The 11,093-nt window shown below is 37.9% G+C and overlaps 1 non-coding gene across 1 annotated transcript; it reads right to left on the bottom strand.

Moving 5' to 3' along the window:
- Positions 1-2,708: 2,708 nt before the first annotated feature.
- TRNAN-AUU (transfer RNA asparagine (anticodon AUU)) lies at positions 2,709-2,782 on the bottom strand. Its single transcript has one exon. It is a non-coding gene; the product is annotated as a tRNA-Asn (tRNA).
- Positions 2,783-11,093: the final 8,311 nt, after the last annotated feature.

The raw sequence follows: 11,093 nt of genomic DNA, 5'->3' as shown, positions 1-11,093 counted from the left end.
AAAGCGTCAACTGACAACAATGCCGGATCCTCTGCTCTTAAACCAAATGCCCAGGTCTGAGGATCCCCCTGGAGCAAAGAAATAATAAACCCGACCCGCTGAGATTCAGTACCCGAGGAAGTCGGTCTTAAACGAAAATAAAGTTTACAGGATTCTTTAAAATTAAAAAACTCTTTTCTATCACCAGAAAAACGGTCAGGCAAATGCATCTTTGGTTCAGGGACTACCCTTGGGGAAGCTCGCAAAAGATCTTCCTGCGACTTCACCCGAAGAGAAAGATCCTGAACCATCTGAGTAAGTTCTTGAATCTGGCTGACTAAGAGCTGACCAGGATTTGGCCCTAAACCTGTTGGATTCATGAGGCCGATAAACTCTCACAAAACTGAATGAGAAAAAATTAAACCCCGTTTAATTTTAAGTTTTGGTATGGCCGGTAATAATGTTATGATTCCAGCACTCTGGTCAGAGAAGATCTTATGGCAAGGACTGGAGCACTGGAACGGAATGCTGGGGAAGGGAGCAGGACAGGAAAATAGCCCCTGGCGCCCTAACTCTGTTGTCTCACCCGTGTTGTCAGAAATCCCCTGCGAGACTATGGTTTCTTGAGCCCTTGGCAGCCGCGTTTGAAGGGCGGATTATGTCTGCCCAACTTCGATGCCCCCCGGTCTTAATGAGAGACAAAGGGAAACCCGAGACAGGGTGATAACAAGAGGCCCTCTAACTAAACAACCAGGCCAGGGGCTAAGCAAACTCAAAACTATAATATGTGCGGAGAAACCGCCAGGAAAAAGGACAACCAAAATATCCACTTGTCCAATTCTCCTACCCGGCACCGCCAAGTACCAGAGAGGACTTGTGGAAGCGGAACCCTCCGCAAATGCTCCAAACACAAAATATAAAAGGTAAAGCGGCTGAGCCGCAACACACGGCAGAGCCGCAACTCACGAACACCACTGGATATAAAACGGTGATCAGTCAGGACTCCAGGGAACCAAACGACCTCTTGGGATGAGATGACAACTCCCGAATACCGGACTTCTGCGGACTGGAATGACCGGATACAGCAGGACTGGAAACAGACTCTCAGCAAACAAAGGCAGCATGCAGGAAGCTATTACCGGCGTCTGTGAGAAGCCCTGGGAGTGTATTTAACAAGGAGTCCTCCAATCAGCTGCTAAAGGCTGATTAGAATAAATGCCGTGCAGCTGCCTTGCTGCACGGCCAGAGAGCAGGTGAATATCTTAATTTCCTAAAGCCTAGCAACGGGGAACGCGGTCCGCCAGTGGCGTCCCCGTTGCTAGGGTCCGTGCGGCTCAGCGCGCCCGGCGTCTAGCGTTGCTAGGGAGCCGGCGGCTGTACGTGCACGGCGTCTCTAGTTGCTAGGCGCCGGGCCGCGCAGAACATCAAGCGGACCCCGGCGCCTAACAGTATGACTCCCAAAAACAACAACCGCGTCATTGGGACCAACTGCGATTTTGGCAAGTTTAGGAGCCAACCATGTTGTTGAAGAACTGTCAGGGAGAGTAGATGTTTTGCACCAACTGGTCCCTGGATCTCGCCTTTATCAGGAGATCATCCAAGTACGGGATAATTGTGACTCCTTGCTTGCGAAGGAGAACCATAATTTCCGCCATCACCCTGGTGAAAATCCTCGGAGCCGTGGACAGACCAAACGGCAATGTCTGAAATTGGTAATGACAATCCTGAATTGCAAACCTTAGGTAGCTTGAGGCAGTGGCTAAATGGGAACATGTAAGTAGGCATCCTTTATGTCTACCAAAACCATGAAATCTCCGTCCTCCGGACTGGAGATCACTGCCCTGAGAAATTCCATCTTGAAATGGAATTTCTTTAGGAAGAAATTGAGGGATTTCAGATTTAAGATTGGTCTGACTGAGCCGTCCGGCTTCGGGACCACGAAGAGGCTTGAATAAAAACATTCTCCCTGCTGACTAAGGCCAATTTGAACAATCGGTGAGGGGGAACATCTTGAAACCCCAGTTTGTACCCTTGGGACACTATTTGTAAAACCCACGAGTCCAGGTCCGAATGAATCCAGAACTGACTGAAGAGTTTTAGACGTGCCCCCACTGGTGTGGGCTCCTGCAAGAAAGCCCCAGTGTCATGCAGTGGATTTGGCAGAAGCAGAGGACAATCTCTGGTCCTGCGATCTTGAAGAGGCTACAGACCTCTTCCTTTTCCTTCCTCTACCTGCAAAGAAAGGGGAATCTTAACTTCTTGCATATCTATTGGGCCAAAATGACTGCGGTAGATAATGATGCGTCTTCATCCGTTGAGAGGGAACATAGGGCAAGAAGGTTGACTTACCATTGAAATGAGGATGCATCTTGCTGCCTTTCCAATGAAGCAAGTTTAATTTAGTAATAGGTGAAAAACCATCCTTACAAAGGTGTTAATCAGAGACTTGGCTTTGTGGACACTTTTCAGAGAACAAATTTGTTAGCATAAAAATAAAGCCAGAAAATGAAGAGCTGTTTAATCACTCAATTGGATTTTTCTGCCAGCATATTTTTTTTCTCTGCAACCCACTGCTAAATTGTGCTTCCTAGCTGTTTTTATAAAATCACTGAATCAAATCTAACTCTGATTACATCAGAGAAGGCCAGGTACCCTACACCATAACAGGGCGTTTGAAATTTTGACTTGTCTACTTAAATATCACCAAAATCTGATCACAAGTTTAATTACGTCCCTGGGTGGGATTGAACCACCAACCTTTTGGTTAATAGCCAAACACACTAACCGATTGCGCCACAGAGACACTTTGCAAAAAGTGCATACTGACAAAGGCTAATAGGCATACATCTAGAACGTTTCCTAGAAAAACATTAAAAAATCAATAATCTGGAGAGTTTTTGTAAAATGTTTCTTCCATCAACCAACGAAGAAACACATTGGTACTTTCCCATGATGAGTGAGTGCTTCAGGATCTCTTGCACTTACATGTGCAGCAGAGTACTGCAATGGAAGCATGCTGGACCCATAACCCAGAGGTAGGCAGATTGAAACTATCCTTTGCTATATGCATTTTTTTTGTTAATTTAAGTAATCAAAACTGGGATTGATATTTTTGCTCTTTTATTTTTACTTAAAGTACAATAACTTTTACCATTTTAATTTGTTTTAATAGTATATTGACAGTATAGTTTTCTTTCAAAAATCCACTTAATTTTCTTTACCCTGTTATTAAAATGGTAATTGACAAAAACAAACTACATTGTCACCAGAAGAGCAATACAAAATGTACAAGTGATATATTAAAATCATCTTTCCAGCTTGAATTTCAATGATGCATTGGGGCAACGATTTTGTGAGAAACATCTTCACCCTTAAATAAAGATTTTCGTAATTCCTTACCTGTGTGCTAATTAGATATCACCTTGTTTTCACATTAAACAGACTTCCACATGAGAAAGCAGCAAGGATGCAGTGGCGTTAATGTTTCCTGGTGTCAACCTGTATTATTTCAGTAGACATTGAAATGAGGATGCATCTTGCTGCCTTTCCAATGAAGCAAGTTTAATTTAGTAATCGGTGAAAAACCATCCCTACAAAGGTGTTAATCAGAGACTTGGCTTTGTGGACACTTTTCAGAGAACAAATTTGTTAGCATAAAAATAAAGCAAGAAAATTAAGAGCTGTTTAATCACGCAATTTGATTTTTTTGCCAGCATATTTCTTTTTCTCTGCAACCCACTGCTAAATTGTGCTTCCTAGATGTTTTTATAAAATCACTGAATCAAATCTAACTCTGATTACATCAGAGAAGGCCAGGTACCCTAAACCATAACAGGGGGTATGAAATTTGACTTGTCTACTTAAAGATCACCAAAATCTGATAACAAGGTCAATTACGTCCCTGGGTGGGATTGAACCACCAACCTTTTGGTTAATAGCCGTACATACTAACTGATTGCGCCACAGAGACACTTTGCAAAAGTCCATACTGACAAAGGCTAATAAGCATTCATCTAAAACGTTTCCTAGCAAAACTTTAAAAAGTCAATAATCTGGAGAGTTTTTGTAAGATGTTTCTTCCATCAACCAACGAAGAAACACATTGGTACTTTCCCATGATGAGTGAGTGCTTCAGGATCTCTTGCACTTACATGTGCAGCAGAGTACTGCAATGGAAGCATGCTGGGCCCATAACCCAGAGGTAGGCAGATTGAAACTATCCTCTGCTATATGCATTTTTTTTTGTTAATTAAAGTAATCCAAAACTGGGATTGATATTTTGTCTCTTTTATTTTTACTTAAAGTCCAATAACTTTTACCATTTTAATTTGTTTTAATAGTATATTGACAGTATTGTTTTCTTTCAAAAATCCACTTAATTTTCTTTACCCTATTAATAAAATGGTAATTGACAAAAACAAACTACATTGTCACCAGAAGAGCAATACAAAATGTACAAGTGATATATTAAATTCATCTTTCCAGCTTGAATTTCAATGATGCATTGGGTCAACAATTTTGTGAGAAACATCTTCACCCTTAAATAAAGATTTTCTTAATTCCTTACCTGTGTGCTAATTAGATATCACCTTGTTTTCACATTAAACAGACTTCCACATGAGAAAGCAGCAAGGATGCAGTGGCGTTAATGTTTCCTGGTGTCAACTTGTATTATTTCAGTAGACATTGAAATGAGGATGCATCTTGCTGCCTTTCCAATGAAGCAAGTTTAATTTAGTAATAGGTGAAAAACCATCCTTACAAAGGTGTTAATCAGAGACTTGGCTTTGTGGACACTTTTCAGAGAACAAATTTGTTAGCATAAAAATAAAGCCAGAAAATGAAGAGCTGTTTAATCACTCAATTGGATTTTTCTGCCAGCATATTTTTTTTCTCTGCAACCCACTGCTAAATTGTGCTTTCTAGCTGTTTTTTATAAAATCACTGAATCAAATCTAACTCTGATTACATCAGAGAAGGCCAGGTACCCTACACAATAAGAGGGGGTTTGAAATTTTGACTTGTCTACTTAAATGTCACCAAAATCTGATCACAAGGTCAATTACGTCCCTGGGTGGGATTGAACCACCAACCTTTTGGTTAATAGCCGAACACACTAACCGATTGCGCCACAGAGACACTTTGCAAAAAGTACATACTGACAAAGGCTAATAAGCATACATCTAGAACGTTTCCTAGAAAAACATTAAAAAATCAATAATCTGGAGAGTTTTTGTAAGATGTTTCTTCCATCAACCAACGAAGAAACACATTGGTACTTTCCCATGATGAGTGAGTGCTTCAGGATCTCTTGCACTTACATGTGCAGCAGAGTACTGCAATGGAAGCATGCTGGACCCATAACCCAGAGGTAGGCAGATTGAAACTATCCTTTGCTATATGCATTTTTTTTGTTAATTTAAGTAATCAAAACTGGGATTGATATTTTTGCTCTTTTATTTTTACTTAAAGTACAATAACTTTTACCATTTTAATTTGTTTTAATAGTATATTGACAGTATAGTTTTCTTTCAAAAATCCACTTAATTTTCTTTACCCTGTTATTAAAATGGTAATTGACAAAAACAAACTACATTGTCACCAGAAGAGCAATACAAAATGTACAAGTGATATATTAAAATCATCTTTCCAGCTTGAATTTCAATGATGCATTGGGGCAACAATTTTGTGAGAAACATCTTAACCCTTAAATAAAGATTTTCGTAATTCCTTACCTGTGTGCTAATTAGATATCACCTTGTTTTCACATTAAACAGACTTCCACATGAGAAAGCAGCAAGGATGCAGTGGCGTTAATGTTTCCTGGTGTCAACCTGTATTATTTCAGTAGACATTGAAATGAGGATGCATCTTGCTGCCTTTCCAATGAAGCAAGTTTAATTTAGTAATAGGTGAAAAACCATCCTTACAAAGGTGTTAATCAGAGACTTGGCTTTGTGGACACTTTTCAGAGAACAAATTTGTTAGCATAAAAATAAAGCCAGAAAATGAAGAGCTGTTTAATCACTCAATTGGATTTTTCTGCCAGCATATTTTTTTTCTCTGCAACCCACTGCTAAATTGTGCTTCCTAGCTGTTTTTATAAAATCACTGAATCAAATCTAACTCTGATTACATCAGAGAAGGCCAGGTACCCTACACCATAACAGGGGGTTTGAAATTTTGACTTGTCTACTTAAATATCACCAAAATCTGATCACAAGTTTAATTACGTCCCTGGGTGGGATTGAACCACCAACCTTTTGGTTAATAGCCGAACACACTAACCGATTGCGCCACAGAGACACTTTGCAAAAAGTGCATACTGACAAAGGCTAATAGGCATACATCTAGAACGTTTCCTAGAAAAACATTAAAAAATCAATAATCTGGAGAGTTTTTGTAAGATGTTTCTTCCATCAACCAACGAAGAAACACATTGGTACTTTCCCATGATGAGTGAGTGCTTCAGGATCTCTTGCACTTACATGTGCAGCAGAGTACTGCAATGGAAGCATGCTGGACCCATAACCCAGAGGTAGGCAGATTGAAACTATCCTTTGCTATATGCATTTTTTTTGTTAATTTAAGTAATCAAAACTGGGATTGATATTTTTGCTCTTTTATTTTTACTTAAAGTACAATAACTTTTACCATTTTAATTTGTTTTAATAGTATATTGACAGTATAGTTTTCTTTCAAAAATCCACTTAATTTTCTTTACCCTGTTATTAAAATGGTAATTGACAAAAACAAACTACATTGTCACCAGAAGAGCAATACAAAATGTACAAGTGATATATTAAAATCATCTTTCCAGCTTGAATTTCAATGATGCATTGGGGCAACAATTTTGTGAGAAACATCTTAACCCTTAAATAAAGATTTTCGTAATTCCTTACCTGTGTGCTAATTAGATATCACCTTGTTTTCACATTAAACAGACTTCCACATGAGAAAGCAGCAAGGATGCAGTGGCGTTAATGTTTCCTGGTGTCAACCTGTATTATTTCAGTAGACATTGAAATGAGGATGCATCTTGCTGCCTTTCCAATGAAGCAAGTTTAATTTAGTAATAGGTGAAAAACCATCCTTACAAAGGTGTTAATCAGAGACTTGGCTTTGTGGACACTTTTCAGAGAACAAATTTGTTAGCATAAAAATAAAGCCAGAAAATGAAGAGCTGTTTAATCACTCAATTGGATTTTTCTGCCAGCATATTTTTTTTCTCTGCAACCCACTGCTAAATTGTGCTTCCTAGCTGTTTTTATAAAATCACTGAATCAAATCTAACTCTGATTACATCAGAGAAGGCCAGGTACCCTACACCATAACAGGGGGTTTGAAATTTTGACTTGTCTACTTAAATATCACCAAAATCTGATCACAAGTTTAATTACGTCCCTGGGTGGGATTGAACCACCAACCTTTTGGTTAATAGCCGAACACACTAACCGATTGCGCCACAGAGACACTTTGCAAAAAGTGCATACTGACAAAGGCTAATAGGCATACATCTAGAACGTTTCCTAGAAAAACATTAAAAAATCAATAATCTGGAGAGTTTTTGTAAGATGTTTCTTCCATCAACCAACGAAGAAACACATTGGTACTTTCCCATGATGAGTGAGTGCTTCAGGATCTCTTGCACTTACATGTGCAGCAGAGTACTGCAATGGAAGCATGCTGGACCCATAACCCAGAGGTAGGCAGATTGAAACTATCCTTTGCTATATGCATTTTTTTTGTTAATTTAAGTAATCAAAACTGGGATTGATATTTTTGCTCTTTTATTTTTACTTAAAGTACAATAACTTTTACCATTTTAATTTGTTTTAATAGTATATTGACAGTATAGTTTTCTTTCAAAAATCCACTTAATTTTCTTTACCCTATTAAAATGGTAATTGACAAAAACAAACTACATTGTCACCAGAAGAGCAATACAAAATGTACAAGTGATATATTAAAATCATCTTTCCAGCTTGAATTTCAATGATGCATTGGGGCAACGATTTTGTGAGAAACATCTTCACCCTTAAATAAAGATTTTCGTAATTCCTTACCTGTGTGCTAATTAGATATCACCTTGTTTTCACATTAAACAGACTTCCACATGAGAAAGCAGCAAGGATGCAGTGGCGTTAATGTTTCCTGGTGTCAACCTGTATTATTTCAGTAGACATTGAAATGAGGATGCATCTTGCTGCCTTTCCAATGAAGCAAGTTTAATTTAGTAATCGGTGAAAAACCATCCCTACAAAGGTGTTAATCAGAGACTTGGCTTTGTGGACACTTTTCAGAGAACAAATTTGTTAGCATAAAAATAAAGCAAGAAAATTAAGAGCTGTTTAATCACGCAATTTGATTTTTTTGCCAGCATATTTCTTTTTCTCTGCAACCCACTGCTAAATTGTGCTTCCTAGATGTTTTTATAAAATCACTGAATCAAATCTAACTCTGATTACATCAGAGAAGGCCAGGTACCCTAAACCATAACAGGGGGTATGAAATTTGACTTGTCTACTTAAAGATCACCAAAATCTGATAACAAGGTCAATTACGTCCCTGGGTGGGATTGAACCACCAACCTTTTGGTTAATAGCCGTACACACTAACTGATTGCGCCACAGAGACACTTTGCAAAAGTACATACTGACAAAGGCTAATAAGCATTCATCTAAAACGTTTCCTAGAAAAACTTAAAAAAGTCAATAATCTGGAGAGTTTTTGTAAGATGTTTCTTCCATCAACCAACGAAGAAACACATTGGTACTTTCCCATGATGAGTGAGTGCTTCAGGATCTCTTGCACTTACATGTGCAGCAGAGTACTGCAATGGAAGCATGCTGGGCCCATAACCCAGAGGTAGGCAGATTGAAACTATTCTCTGCTATATGCATTTTTTTGTTTGTTAATTAAAGTAATCCAAAACTGGGATTGATATTTTGGCTCTTTTATTTTTACTTAAAGTACAATAACTTTTACCATTGTAATTTGTTTTAATAGTATATTGACAGTATTGTTTTCTTTCAAAAATCCACTTAATTCTCTTTACCCTATTATTAAAATGGTAATTGACAAAAACAAACTACATTGTCACCAGAAGAGCAATACAAAATGTACAAGTGATATATTAAAATCATCTTTCCAGCTTGAATTTCAATGATGCATTGGGGCAACGATTTTGTGAGAAACATCTTCACCCTTAAATAAAGATTTTCTTAATTCCTTACCTGTGTGCTAATTAGATATCACCTTGTTTTCACATTAAACAGACTTCCACATGAGAAAGCAGCAAGGATGCAGTGGCGTTAATGTTTCCTGGTGTCAACCTGTATTATTTCAGTAGACATTGAAATGAGGATGCATCTTGCTGCCTTTCCAATGAAGCAAGTTTAATTTAGTAATAGGTGAAAAACCATCCTTACAAAGGTGTTAATCAGAGACTTGGCTTTGTGGACACTTTTCAGAGAACAAATTTGTTAGCATAAAAATAAAGCCAGAAAATAAAGAGCTGTTTAATCACTCAATTGGATTTTTCTGCCAGCATATTTGTTTTCTCTGCAACCCACTGCTAAATTGTGCTTCCTAGCTGTTTTTATAAAATCACTGAATCAAATCTAACTCTGATTACATCAGAGAAGGCCAGGTACCCTACACCATAACAGGGGGTTTGAAATTTTGACTTGTCTACTTAAATATCACCAAAATCTGATCACAAGTTTAATTACGTCCCTGGGTGGGATTGAACCACCAACCTTTTGGTTAATAGCCGAACACACTAACCGATTGCGCCACAGAGACACTTTGCAAAAAGTGCATACTGACAAAGGCTAATAGGCATACATCTAGAACGTTTCCTAGAAAAACATTAAAAAATCAATAATCTGGAGAGTTTTTGTAAGATGTTTCTTCCATCAACCAACGAAGAAACACATTGGTACTTTCCCATGATGAGTGAGTGCTTCAGGATCTCTTGCACTTACATGTGCAGCAGAGTACTGCAATGGAAGCATGCTGGACCCATAACCCAGAGGTAGGCAGATTGAAACTATCCTTTGCTATATGCATTTTTTTTGTTAATTTAAGTAATCAAAACTGGGATTGATATTTTTGCTCTTTTATTTTTACTTAAAGTACAATAACTTTTACCATTTTAATTTGTTTTAATAGTATATTGACAGTATAGTTTTCTTTCAAAAATCCACTTAATTTTCTTTACCCTGTTATTAAAATGGTAATTGACAAAAACAAACTACATTGTCACCAGAAGAGCAATACAAAATGTACAAGTGATATATTAAAATCATCTTTCCAGCTTGAATTTCAATGATGCATTGGGGCAACGATTTTGTGAGAAACATCTTCACCCTTAAATAAAGATTTTCGTAATTCCTTACCTGTGTGCTAATTAGATATCACCTTGTTTTCACATTAAACAGACTTCCACATGAGAAAGCAGCAAGGATGCAGTGGCGTTAATGTTTCCTGGTGTCAACCTGTATTATTTCAGTAGACATTGAAATGAGGATGCATCTTGCTGCCTTTCCAATGAAGCAAGTTTAATTTAGTAATCGGTGAAAAACCATCCCTACAAAGGTGTTAATCAGAGACTTGGCTTTGTGGACACTTTTCAGAGAACAAATTTGTTAGCATAAAAATAAAGCAAGAAAATTAAGAGCTGTTTAATCACGCAATTTGATTTTTTTGCCAGCATATTTCTTTTTCTCTGCAACCCACTGCTAAATTGTGCTTCCTAGATGTTTTTATAAAATCACTGAATCAAATCTAACTCTGATTACATCAGAGAAGGCCAGGTACCCTAAACCATAACAGGGGGTATGAAATTTGACTTGTCTACTTAAAGATCACCAAAATCTGATAACAAGGTCAATTACGTCCCTGGGTGGGATTGAACCACCAACCTTTTGGTTAATAGCCGTACACACTAACTGATTGCGCCACAGAGACACTTTGCAAAAGTACATACTGACAAAGGCTAATAAGCATTCATCTAAAACGTTTCCTAGAAAAACTTAAAAAAGTCAATAATCTGGAGAGTTTTTGTAAGATGTTTCTTCCATCAACCAACGAAGAAACACATTGGTACT

The sequence above is a fragment of the Pseudophryne corroboree genome, unplaced genomic scaffold, assembly GCF_028390025.1.
Source record: "Pseudophryne corroboree isolate aPseCor3 unplaced genomic scaffold, aPseCor3.hap2 scaffold_74, whole genome shotgun sequence".
NCBI lineage: Eukaryota > Metazoa > Chordata > Amphibia > Anura > Myobatrachidae > Pseudophryne > Pseudophryne corroboree.
This window is presented reverse-complemented; position numbering and strand designations above follow the sequence as displayed.